Genomic DNA, 12,896 nt, shown 5'->3' with positions numbered 1-12,896 from the left:
ACTGAACCAGAAGGTCATCCATCATCTGTCAGAGATGGAAATGTCCAACAGGGGGTGGGGAGGGGGAACATGGCCTTCGATGTGTCAACATGAGGTTTTGCCCAAACACACTTTCTTGAAGGGGAAAGCCTTTCAGAACCGGAGGGGGACTCAGAAAGAATCATTATATTATCGGGTTACACGTGTTACAAACCATCTGATATGGCTACCCTGGATGCAGCCATCACGTCGCTTCTGAATAAATCTGCTCCATCCCAGGATCCCTGCCATGGGATTGGAAATACACAGGTGCCAGGGTCATGATCTGGGAGCAATGGATGAGTGTCGCCATCACTGCCCCAACCTAAGCTTTGTTATAAAACGTAAGCACACGTCTTGCTACCAGGTCAGACAGCCTTAAATCTGAATGTCCCTGGGCTTATGCATAGAGGAAGGGGAGTTCTTGGCCAGCACACATGTTATAATCTGGCTCAGGAGACCTACCACATCCCCAGAGGCACATGGGGTATCACGAGCCCACTGGGGGCTAGGGCATCCTCTGGGTCATTCCCCAGGGCCAGGCCTGCTGACCTTGGTGAGATGTTCCTGCCTGGCAAGTGGGCAGAGTTGCCCTGAGGGCCACTTCTGTGCATTCCCTAGAAGGGCTGCTTTGTGTAAATGACCACGTTCCACTCCGAGATCAGGAACAGCCAAAGATGCATCGGAGCCTAAAAGGGGTCCACAAGAAGATTCAGACCCAGGCACAGCATCCAGGCAGCAAGGCCTCTTTCACTCAGGGCACCAAACACCACAATGCAGGGACCCAGATTGTACATTCAGGGCAAAGGCAAGGTCCAGATATGAGGAAGCAGTGGTTTGGTCTCACAGGGTCTGTTGCAGGAGGCATGATGAGACTCTTAATAATTTAACCTCCAGGTAATAAGATATGTGATAGAAAATGTGGACCAAAACCCTGCCTTTAAATAGAGAAGGACATTGCACCTGGGTCAGAGCTAAGACTGGGTGGCCTGAGGGTATCACAAGCCAAGGATTCGAGACTGGAGAAGGTGAAAAGGGCTGTAGGCAGTGTCTGGGGTCCTTTGTGGACAATCTGTCTCCACTGTGATCCTGTGAGTGGGGGCCTCATCCAGCACCCCCCAGCCAGTGGGATCCAGAGACCACTTGGTGTATATACATAAGCACCCCTGGGAGTCTTTTCGACTGTTGGTTGTGTATCCTCAGAAAAGTCCTGATACCCTGCTGGAGAGTGGGAGAGGCTCAGAGTGGAAGGTGCCATGCTGAGGACCATATAGTCCCTGGCGCCCACGGACCACAAGCTCCCTGTCCTGCTGGACCCCTCATCTGTGTGCCTGTGGCTCTGGGGGTTTCCCCACCACACACGCAAAGGGGGCGCCAGGAGACCAGGGCAGTGTGGAACCAAAGTCGCTGGTCTATTTGTACTTGCTGTTCTTATTGATTTGACTGGGTCATCTCCTTTGATTACAAGAGTCTCCTGACTGCTGGAACCATGGTATTTTCCTGGCCCTAAGCTTTGAAATTCATTTTGCTAAACACATCACCCAATGTCACCATCATCACAGTCAGAATCAGAATCATCAGAATCGTCATTACTTTTTACCTTGAATCATTCTGCCTCTGGGCATTCTGTTTCATTCCTGAAAAGACTGACATAGCTGGATGACAAACTCATTGAGAACCTGCTTTTCTCTTAGATTTTAGAGTCAAAACCTGCTACTCCTTTCTCCATATCTAATCAGCCATTAGCTGTCTTGTGGACTCTGCTTTTATAATTCTGGCTTTTCTTTTATAATTATCTCTGTGTTTCTAGCTTTTCTATGTTTTCTACTGTGTTCGTTTGTGTATTTATTTTTGTCATGTAGACACTCTGCTTGTTCCATGAAGGATCTGAACACCCACACTTTCTCCACTAGCCCAGGGCTTAATTGGCTCTTGCCCCAACATTGCAATCCTGACTCTCAGACACTCTGGTTCCATTGCCAGTTTCTTGGTCTTCAGATATTGTTTCCTCGCTGGCACAAAGAAAGGAGAAATAATGGCCATCATCAAAAAATCTGCAAACAATAAATGCTGGAGAGGGTGTGGAGAAAAGAGAACCTTCCTACACTGTTGGTGGGAATGTAAGTTGGTGCAGTCACTATGGAGAACACTATAGAGGTCGCTTAAAAAACTAAAGATAAAGCTATCATATGATTCAGCAATCCCACTCTTGGGCATATATCCAGAGAAAAACACGGTTCAAAAGGATACATGCACCCCAATGTTCATTGCAGTGCTGTTTACAATAGCCAAGACATGGAGGCCATCTAAATGTCCATCGACAGAGGAATGGATAAAGAAGATGTGGTACATATATACAATGGAATATTACTCAGCCATAAAAAGAATGAAATAATGCCATTTGCAGCAACATGGATGAACCTGGAGATGATCATACTAAGTGAAGTAAGTCAGACAGAGAAAGACAAATACCATATGATATCACTTATATGTGGAATCTGAAAGAAATGATACAAATAAACTTATTTATAAAACAGAAACAGACTCAAAGAACGAATGTATGGTTACCGGGGGGGAAGGGTGGGCGAGAAGGATAGTTAGGGAGTTTGGGATTGACATGTACACACTGCTATATTTAAAATAAAATGCCTTTCCATAAAAACAAAAAACAAAAAACTACAATGGCTCCTACTGTCCTCGGGGACCAGGGTAGGAGCAGCTGACATCTGAGGTTCTTTGTCATGGGTTGTTTCTACTTTGCACCTCCAGTTTATCTCCCCTTCCACCCGCCCACACGGAGGACATGCAGGGTTGTGAAGGGCAGGATGAGTCGGCTGCCCTGGGCGTCCTCGGACCTGCGTCCAGCTGCCCCTCTGCAGGCAGAGCTCATTCAGAATCCGTTCCTTTTTCAGGCACAGCTTGAGGTGCTGCACATCCTCACGTGAGAACAACCTTCAGGACCTGCCTGCCCAGATTCAGATCGCAGTGTCACCACTTAAGACCTGGGTGATTCAAGTGAATGAATTCTCCTTTCTAAGCTGCGGTTTCCTCATCTGGAAAATAGGACTCACACTAGCCCTAATGCTAGAACTGTAGGCTTCAGTGGGCTGCTGTCAAGAAGGAATCTCTTACGGCATCATTGCTGGTCCAAAATGAACATTCAATAAACAGTAGTGGAAGTGGCCTTGGGTTTTGTTGTCAATGAATTCCTAGACCAACACGGGCAGACTTAGTCTCATCTTTCTCCTGACCACCTAAAGCAGACATTGTTGATTTTTTCATATAGTTGCACTATTTACCCTAAACCCTCTACAGCTTTCCTGCAGGTGATGCTCATGTATTATTACATGTCTCCCATCATCTTCCCTTCCAAAACCTCACACGTGTTGGGATGCACAAATTTTAGGAGCCCAGATTATCCATGATGGGGAGCAGTCTGCAGATACCAGAGATGACACCAGGATCTGGGTTTCAACATGTTTGAGACAAAGTGTCCCAGAATGAGGTGTTGAGAAAATCTCATTGGGTGGCTGGTGTTTGTCCTCAAGTCCTTCATCTCCACAGGTGACAATGGAAGGAAAACAAACTAATCAAGCTTCTGCAAACATTCCTCTAATCAATCGCATGTTTTATGGTTTCATTAGCTAAGGAGTCAAACTCAACCAGGCAATCATATTTAATTCCTTGCATAATGATTTATAAAGGATGGTTCTTGGCTGCCTGCTCGTTAGCAGAGTGAGATAGGATTCCCTTCTGATAATGAAGCCGCATTAGGGCATCTGAAGATGACACAGAGCCCTCAGTGTCCTGTGACGAATAGGAGGGCTACTTACAATGTGTTGTCTTTGCAGATTTCTGTTCTTACTTCAGCCTTTTCCTGGACACCCTTTGGACTTCCATCAGAAGTGGCTTTTCTTGAGTCCTTTGCCTTTATCGGGCTGCAAGTGAAGACTTTTCATCACACAGCTGTTGACCTCTTAGAAACACTTTGCACATTTTGAGGGTTTCCACCAAGGAAAAAGTACAACTTGAGGGTACATGTTACATTTTAAGACTTGACCCCTGTCACCTTCGACACCCTCAATGTCAGATTCACCATCATCACTGCCACCATCCACAGGATTGCCACCCCCACTGTAGCTTTGTCCCCATAGCTCAGCTGCCAGAACCATCATGCCTACCACCTCACCCTTCATCCAAGCCATCTTTTGCTTCCCTTACCCCTCCATGCATATAAAAAAGCAGAATCGTAAAGTCATCCCCACTTTGGTTTTAAAATGCCAGAACAAGAGGGAAGTTAGAGACCTAAAGCCAAGATTTCCAAATGTGCCAACACTCCTTTTGCTGGTCTTTCCCTGTGTTCAATCAGAGGCAGCCAACTCACTGGGGAGAAGTAGGGATTTTTTTATAGCTACTTTTTAAAAAAATTTTAAACTATAGTAAATACCAAAATCTTAAGAAAAATGCCTTTTGGAGTTGTAAAAACTGGCATATTTTAAGTATCAAAAAAAAAAACCATATGGATGCTGTTACTTTAGGAAGGAAGACTGATACTATATAAACTAGTTTTCCTACCAAAAGAAGAGATAAAGTTCACCAACTTATGAGGAGGAGGAAGGAGAGAAACAAGTAGGTAGGAAAGGGGCTTAGAAACCTGTGGATCACTAAGAAAGGGCCAAGATCCCTCCCTTTCTCCTCCACTCCCCAAATCACATGTAACCAAACAGCCTTACATGGGAAGTGCTTTCCTGTGAACCAGGAAGGGTCCAGGCTGGCCCAGAACACAGTCCTGATCTCTCCCTACACAACCACTTGCCAAGAACAGTTTATTCAGCACCAGGCTGACCAACCTTTCCAATTTGCCTGGGACTGAGGGTGTCCTCGAACATGGGGTTTTCTGTGCAAAAACCAGGGAAGTCACAGGCAAATTGGGATGCATGGGTCACCCCATAACAGTGCTCACCTCGGGTAAATAGGACCAGTCATCACAAAGGGAATTGAGTGGAATGCAGACACAGAGAGGATAAGGGGAAAGAGAGAGGGGGCAGGGAGAGCAAAGGGCAGAGGGAGGCTGATCGGGAAAGTATGTCACCAACCAGACCAGCACCAGAAGCCTAGAGAACCCTCTCGATGAAACCAGCAGAGACCTGGACCGGGGCTACAAGACTCCGGAAGTAAGTGGAGGAGCAGCATGAGGAGGTGAACAAGGCACGGCTGGTAGAACTTGGAGAAGGAATTGAAAAGATAAATGATGTCCCTCATCAAACAAACGCCACTGTGGGAGCAGTACTTTTAAAAAAGCAAAACACACTTGGAAAAAAGCACACGTAGGACATGACTAAGAAAACAAAATGAAATAAAGCCGAACTGAGCAAAGAATTTAAGATGATTAAAGAGGAAATAATAAATATGAAAAATAAAAAAGATCTGACAGTAGCATAATTGGTGTCCCTAATCAACAGAACCAAACAGAATAGATATAGACATAATCCAAGAAAAGTTTTGCAAAATAAAAGAAAACTTGATTCTATCGTGCAAAGCCTCACCATAGCACAAGAGAAAAGGAAAATAGATGATAATCAACACCAAGAAAGAACCTAGTGAAATTACCAGAGTTTGATAAGCACAAAGAATCCTTTGAACACACAGGAAAACATACCAAGATACTTGTAAGGGAAAACTATTCTAAATAGCCTCAGCCTTCTCCTAAAATGATTCAATCCTAGGAGATAAGGAAACCATGCCTACACAATCTTCAAAGACTTCTTGTTTCCTCAACGAGACTTGCACTCAAATATCTGAGCAAGAGATAAATACTTTTGAATATTCAAAGATTCAAAGAATATAATTCTGGTGAGAAAGGAAAGAAACCACAGCAAAAGTGCTGATGTAAGAATTGATTCTGTTCATTACAGTTTTAAGATCAAAATCAGTGTAGGAATTATGATCATAGAATAGAAGGTAAATATTATCAATCATGACACTATAGAAATAATATTGGGGGACTTCCCTGGTGGTGCAGTGGTTAAGACTCTACACTCCCAATGCAGGAGGCCCAGGTTCAATCCCTGGTCAGGGAACTAGATCCCACAAGCATGCCGCATCTAAGAGTTTGCATGCCACAACTAAGGAGGCCACCTGCCGCAACTAAGACCTGGCACAACCAAATAAATAAATAAATATTTTTTTTAAAAGAAAGAATATGTGTTATATACATTCAATGGAATTTTTTTTAAAAAGAAGAAAAAAAAAAGAAATAATATTGGGAGGGAACAGAGAGAGAAGCAAGAAAGCAGAAAAAGAAAATTCCAGTGTTTCCATTCCATATTGTTGGAATCCAAAGGTAATATTTAAAACTGATAATGTAAGTAAAAATATATTATTAAAGACATAAAGTAAAAGAACAACCACAAAAGCACCAGGTCCAGACAATTTCAAGAATGAATTCTTTTCACTCTTTAAGGCAGATGATTACAGTGCTGCTTAAGCTGTAACAGAGAACACAGAAAGGAAACAAACTTCCAGATTAATTTTATGAGGATGAAATTATAGTGAAACAGAAACATTACAAATAAAATGCAAGAAAGAAGGTATCAGTCTCATTTATGAATGTGATATCAATGGAAAATATGTTAGAAAACTGTTGGAGATTAGGAAACAGAGTCCAGTAACAAAAGAAAACAACCTCACAACATGATGGGGTGGAGTTTATTCCAGGAATTCAGTGATAACTCAATATTCAGAGAGTCAAATAACATAACTCCTCACAGTAATTGATCAAAAAATATATATAATTCATCCCAAAGATGCTGAAAATTCTTTTAAGTATATTTAATTCCATTTATTGGTAGGTTAAACTGTTAATACTTCTTTGCCATGATTTTGTTCTTCTATACATGTACTGATATGAAAAAAAACCTCCAAGACAAATCATTACATGAAAAAAGATACAGAAAAGCTTATGTTTTCATAAGATAGAGAAACGAATGCAGTGACTGTGTGTGTGTGTGTGTGTGTGTGTGTGTGTGTGTGTGTGTGTATGCATAAACTACTTCTGTAATTATAAGCAAGAAACTGGTAGCAATGGGTGCCTTTGTGGGGAGAACTGGAGAACAAGAGTGAAAGAAAAACCTTCTCTTATATCCTATTAAAACTTTCAAAACATGCACCTTATAGCAAGTTTATTTCTGTAAATAACAGTTTGGCAAAATTGTTGTTACAAAGCAATGGCTCTCAATAGGGTCAATCTGGCACACACCCCTCCCCAGGTGGGGGGGACATCCAGTAATACCTGGTGACAACCAGGGAGGGGCGCTACTGGCATTGAACGGGTGGAGTCCTGGGATGCTTCTCAACATCCTACAGTGCCCATGATGGCCCCTCAGTAGAGATTTGTCCGGCCAGACGTTGCCATGCCAAGGCCGAGAAGCCGTGGTACAGAAGGGTCACTTCTACCACGGACGTAACTACCAGGCAACCATGAGTTACAGGTCTTACATCAGAAAACCTAAGTTCCCTTCCACTGTTTATTAGCTATCTGACCTTGACCTTGGGCGAATCACCCCTCACACAAAGCATCACCTGTGCTTTTCTCACCTTTCTCACCTGTGACTGTCAGGCGATGGCGTAGAGACTGAATGATGTAACAGCTGGGAAAGGGCCATGTAGACACTCAACCACTCTGTTCAGAGAGCTGATTGGAGTAAAGGGAGGGGGGACCAGCCAGATCCGGGTCCCCAAGCCACCACCAGGTTGAAGAGGTGACGAGTGAACAGATCTCAGTGTGTACCTAAGGGATAAGACAGACACACGGAGGGAGCTTTGGGAGCAAAGGCTGGAGTCCACTTCAGGCAGGGAGGATGCATGCAGACGGGCAAAGCTCAAGCCCCTGGCAACTCCCGGCTCCGATGGCCTCGCGCCCGGCTAAGCGCAGCTGACGTTCAGAGCAGAGTCACCAACACGCTGCCTGTCCTCAGGCAGGAAGGACCTCTGACACCCCACATCAGTCCGTAATGCACGCAGACGACAGACACGCACTCGTGCTTGCACGTGTGTGCATTGTACATAAAAGAAGTTAGGAAATAGTGCTTACCTTTCCTGCATATCGACGCTTCTGTTTTCTACTCTGTTGCATTACTTTATTCGGGACGGGCTGATCACCTTTCAGGGGACCTCACACGACACACGCCGCAGCCGTAGGACTAAAATACGGATCGGAGGGCACCAGTGCCGAGACAGACACATTCGTGGGCTCCCCGTCTCCCTAAGGGAGAGCCCAGATGCCTTCACACACCGGCCCTCCATGCTCTGACCCTGAGAACCTTCCAGGCCGCCCTGTCTACTCCAATCCTGCATTTGTTTGCAAGCTCGTCACACGACCTGGTTTTGCCCTGAGTCCCTTGCTGTGTAACACGGTGGAGGAGAATCCGGCGGATAAATTCCCCCTTCACCTTGATGTTCCTTCTTCTTCTGAGATGGAGGAGGACAGCTTCTAGTGGATAAGTCAGCTCAAATGTAGGTTTGTACTCATTAAATGAGTGACCATTTAAGTATTGCTCTCAAAGTTTACTCTTACACTGATATGTCTCTAAATAGCCTTTAAGCTCCCCACCCCCAAAACAATTTTTCACATTTCAGGATCCAGAAGGAAATAATTTTAGGGTGCGAAGTCTCTGTCCACAAAGCTTTGATTTGTCACTGTGGTATCGTGATGCTTTGGCACCAATGTCAAGGACATGGAACATGGTTTCCCCAGTCATGAAAACCGGGACAGTAATCCTTCTCTTATCTGTGTCTTGAACCTGCTGTTAATATATGACTTTGAAGCAAGCTTGAAAGGCAGCCAGTGATTTGCCTGATCTTTCTGGTGAAAACCCTGCACCTGAGGGAGCTAAAGGGACTGAACCGGGGTGTCAGAGCTGCTTTGGGGTCCTGAGAGTGGGCCTCACTGTTAACATTCAGATCTGAGCCTTGCAGCTGAGAACAGCACCTGAAAATATTTGAAAGTCTAATATTCAAAGACACTTAACATTAACGTACACTCAATACAGCCCGGCGAGGATATCAAGCCCATCTAGACATCATCTTCATCAGACAGTGAAATTAAATTAGACTTTCCCAATAACCAGCATCAGTAGGCCCATTTGCATTGTGGGTGTGAGAGTAGAAGTCCAGTCATTCAGTAACGCAACTGCTTGCAGAATTTCTGAGCCTGCCTTTGGGCTCAAGTGTGTCTCCATTTCATTTCAGATGCACAAAGTTTCAGCTTTAATGCACACCCAGAGGTCATGCAGTCAAAGCACCCAGGGTCCTCCAGCCTCTGCCCTGGAGTGGGGAGCCCACCAATACCCAGAGGACCCCATTCCTGACTGAGTCTCTCTGGGACCAAACTTTAATCGGGCTCCTCTGAGCTCTCTTCTCAACCAGGCCCTGACTTCCTGGCTTCTGTGTTCATTTGTGCATTTTCCAGTTTTAGAAGGAATTCTGCTAAGTCAGTTTAGCCAGAACTCTCCACCCTGGATATCTAATCATGTCACCAGCCCCAGTAGGTCCATCACTTGGGGTGCACAGCCAGTGAACCTGCCAAGTACTTTCTATCAAAGCAGAAGTATTTATTACTTGTGACAAGTAAGGAGGCAGAGCAATAGCTCTCAGAGCACCGTCTCCCCAGCAAGACGAGGGAAGTTTTAATTTAAGGGGTGCATGCGTATTCACGGAAAAGCCATTGTGACCTTCCATGGAGAGTGGAGTTCTAGATGACAAGATGCTCCAACATATGTCACATGTTCAAAAATGACAGCCATCCCCACTCTTGGTGTGGACGTTTTAGCATTAAAATCAGGCAAAGGTCACTCTAGGCTGACAAAATCCAGGCACCTAGTTGAGTGAAGTCACGAAGGTCAGCAAAGGTCAGTATCACTGTTCCTCAGGCTCCGGTTGATCTGGTAGTTGAGTGCTCAAGGGGGGTTGGATCCTGCAAAACAGCCCAAGAAAATGCTTCAGGCTGATCTTCACATTTGAAACAGAACGGGGAGTCTTCGTGACTGATTTATTATCTTTGCTATAGTTACTTCTCTTGCCTGGTAACACTCATTTTGTAAGCAGATAGGTTGGGGTGTCCCCAGAGAAAGAGAGAATCAGGAATGGCTTTCTTGACAAAAGAGAACCCATTTTGGCCTAAGCCATTTTGGGATCTAAGCCTGATGGTAATGCTGGCCCTAGAATAAGTCTCAGTAATTAATGATATTAAGGGAAGTGAGGGAATGCAGGAACAAAGGAAAAGCAGTTAAGAAACAGTAGTGCAGCCTTGGGGCAGAGTCCTGGTTCCTCAGGGGATACACACAATAATACGGTCTTTGCGTTCTTCAGGAACTAAGGCCCCCACCCGGGTGGGGGATGGAAAGATCATGTTGACCCTCCTGATTTCAGTCAATGAAAGCTTGGACACTGTGACCTTTGTGCCAATTCTAGGCTGAATTCTCCTCTGCCCAAGCCCCCTCGCGAATACACATGTACCCTTAGCTTAAAACTTCCCCAATTTTGCCCAGTCTCTCTCCCCCACTTCAGAACCCCATTGTACTAAGTCCTCCACCTTGAATAAAGTCTGCCTTACTATTTTTTAACAAGTATCATAAATAATTTTACTTTAACATTCCATGTAAAGTTAACCCTGAGGATGAAAAATGTTGCCCACCATATTGGTAAACAAAGGATGTTGCAGCCATCAAGCCATCAACCATTACCACTGCCCCTAATGGTGCCCCCTGAGGGAACTCAGGATGGAAAAGAACAGGATACTGACCATAGTTAGCTGAGGTGCAGATCAAAGGAATGATTTCAATGAGCCCAGACTCCTGCATCTTCCCATATATAGAATAGCGCTAAATTCCTTAACTTGAGATGTCTGGTTTTCTTTGATTAACAATAATATTTTGATGTTCCAACTACCTGGTTTTTGTTACAAAAACTTCTATATATCCTGGCTCCTCCCTTACCTCTTCAGAGCGGTCCCTCGGAGCTTTTTGAGAGGCCATCTTCCAGGCTTAAATCCTCAGAAAGTCTGCCAAATAAAACATAAATCTCAACTTTTAGCTTGTGCATTTTTTTCAGTTGACAACCCCAAGAGGTAGAAAACCGGTCCCTCCACTGAGACAAAATCCACCTTGGTCTTAATTTGGTCCTTTGAGACCACAGGAGACTGGTCCATCTGCCATAGGATAGCTCTACCCACTTCCAAAGGTCATATCCCTTTCCCTCTTCACCTCTCAGCCCTTCCTGTTTCCACTGACCTAACTTCTAGCTGCCTTCACATAGTTTTCTCTTGATGTGTGGAAGCTGATGGATTTGCTCTCTCCTAGGTGGAGAGATAGCAAGTCAGCCAAGGTGAAGGAACTTCCAAGAGTGATGGTACATCCTTGGGCTGGGGCTGAGGCTGGAAATGAGGGCAGAGCTCTGACAGGGAGTGCAAACTAGGGTCAGAGCATTCTGAGTCAAACCCCCATCTTGTAGCCAAGGTTGGCTCCGGAAGAGGATGAAATCACATTGGGCTCTGTGGTTAAGGTGACTGAAGGACTACAGGACCACAGCCCTCTTCTGGAGATGTCACATCTCTCAAGACTTGGCATCTTTAGGGTGTCAGGCCATCTCAGGTCAACATCACTCTGGAGAGAGTCCCCTTCATAACTCTCTGTCATCACTACTCAACACCCAGCACCAGACCCCAGGCATCTTCCTTGTAATACTTGTTTTGTCAGTTTAAGTAAATGAATAAAAACTATTTTATTAAAATATCCTAGTGTACCTTACCAGAGGGAGAAGGGGGAAGAGGAAGATATGAAGAAGAAAGAAATGAAAGTGATGACAAAGATAAAGATGAAGAAGAGACAGAGAAGCAAGAGGAGATAAAGGTGATAAAGAAGATGAAGGAGGAGGAGAAAGTAATAAAGGAAGAGGAGAAAGTGATGGAATTGATGAAGAAGATGAAGAAGGAAAAGGAGGCGGATGAAGAGGAAGAGGTGATGGAGGTGGGGAAGAAGTAGAAGAAGGAAGAGGAGATGAAGATGAGATGAAGGATGGGGAGAAAGAAGAGAAGGATGAAGAAGATGAAGAATTGATGAAGAAGATGAAGAATTGATGAAGAAGATGAAGAAGGAAAAAGAAGGAGGAAGAGGGGGTAGAGGAGAAAAAGAAGGAGATGGAGGAGGAGGAGGATGGGAATTATTAAGAAAGGGGAAGAGTTCCTTTCCAAACGATACTTCTGTGAATCTTCAGACTGCCTCCAACCTTCAAGAATGTGGGGTGACAGTGAGAAGTCAGAACACCCCCCTGGACATCCCGAGTGGGCTCTGACAGAGACCAAGGTGGAGATCAGCTACTGCCTTTGTGCCCATTTGGCGAGCAGTCACGCAGCAGCCTCCAGCCGAGACCAACGTCCACCAGAGGACCTGTTGCGCTAAGCCTCTCGGTGCCGAGAGCAGGATGCACTGGGCCCTGCAATATGGACTGAGCTCAAAAGGAAAATGAGCTTCTGTTGATCTTCTCTCTTCAAATAAATGCCCATTATCTACGCATGTGGGAAAGAGACTGAGCTTTTATTTCGCCTGGAAGCCCAGATGCTCATCTCCAGAGAGGGATTCCCGTGCAACAATCACAGACATTGTTCATCAAGGAGTCAATTAGTGGCCACTTGACTAAAGGGTAGTTATATCCTAAAGAAAGTGATAATAGTGTTCTCTGGATGCATTGTTGCTTTTTAAAGGGACAATACCCTTTTATCCTCTCCACTGAGCATTTGATAGTCAGTTCTGCATGGTGCTGGCCTGCTGCAAATTCAATCCAGGGAGGAGGAGGATGAAGATTTGCAGCCTTGAGGGCTCTTC

The sequence above is a fragment of the Balaenoptera borealis genome (assembly GCF_965194805.1).
Source record: "Balaenoptera borealis genome assembly, chromosome: 13".
NCBI classification, from domain to species: domain Eukaryota; kingdom Metazoa; phylum Chordata; class Mammalia; order Artiodactyla; family Balaenopteridae; genus Balaenoptera; species Balaenoptera borealis.
The sequence above is the reverse complement of the archived record's forward strand: the minus strand, read 5'-3'. Positions refer to the sequence as shown.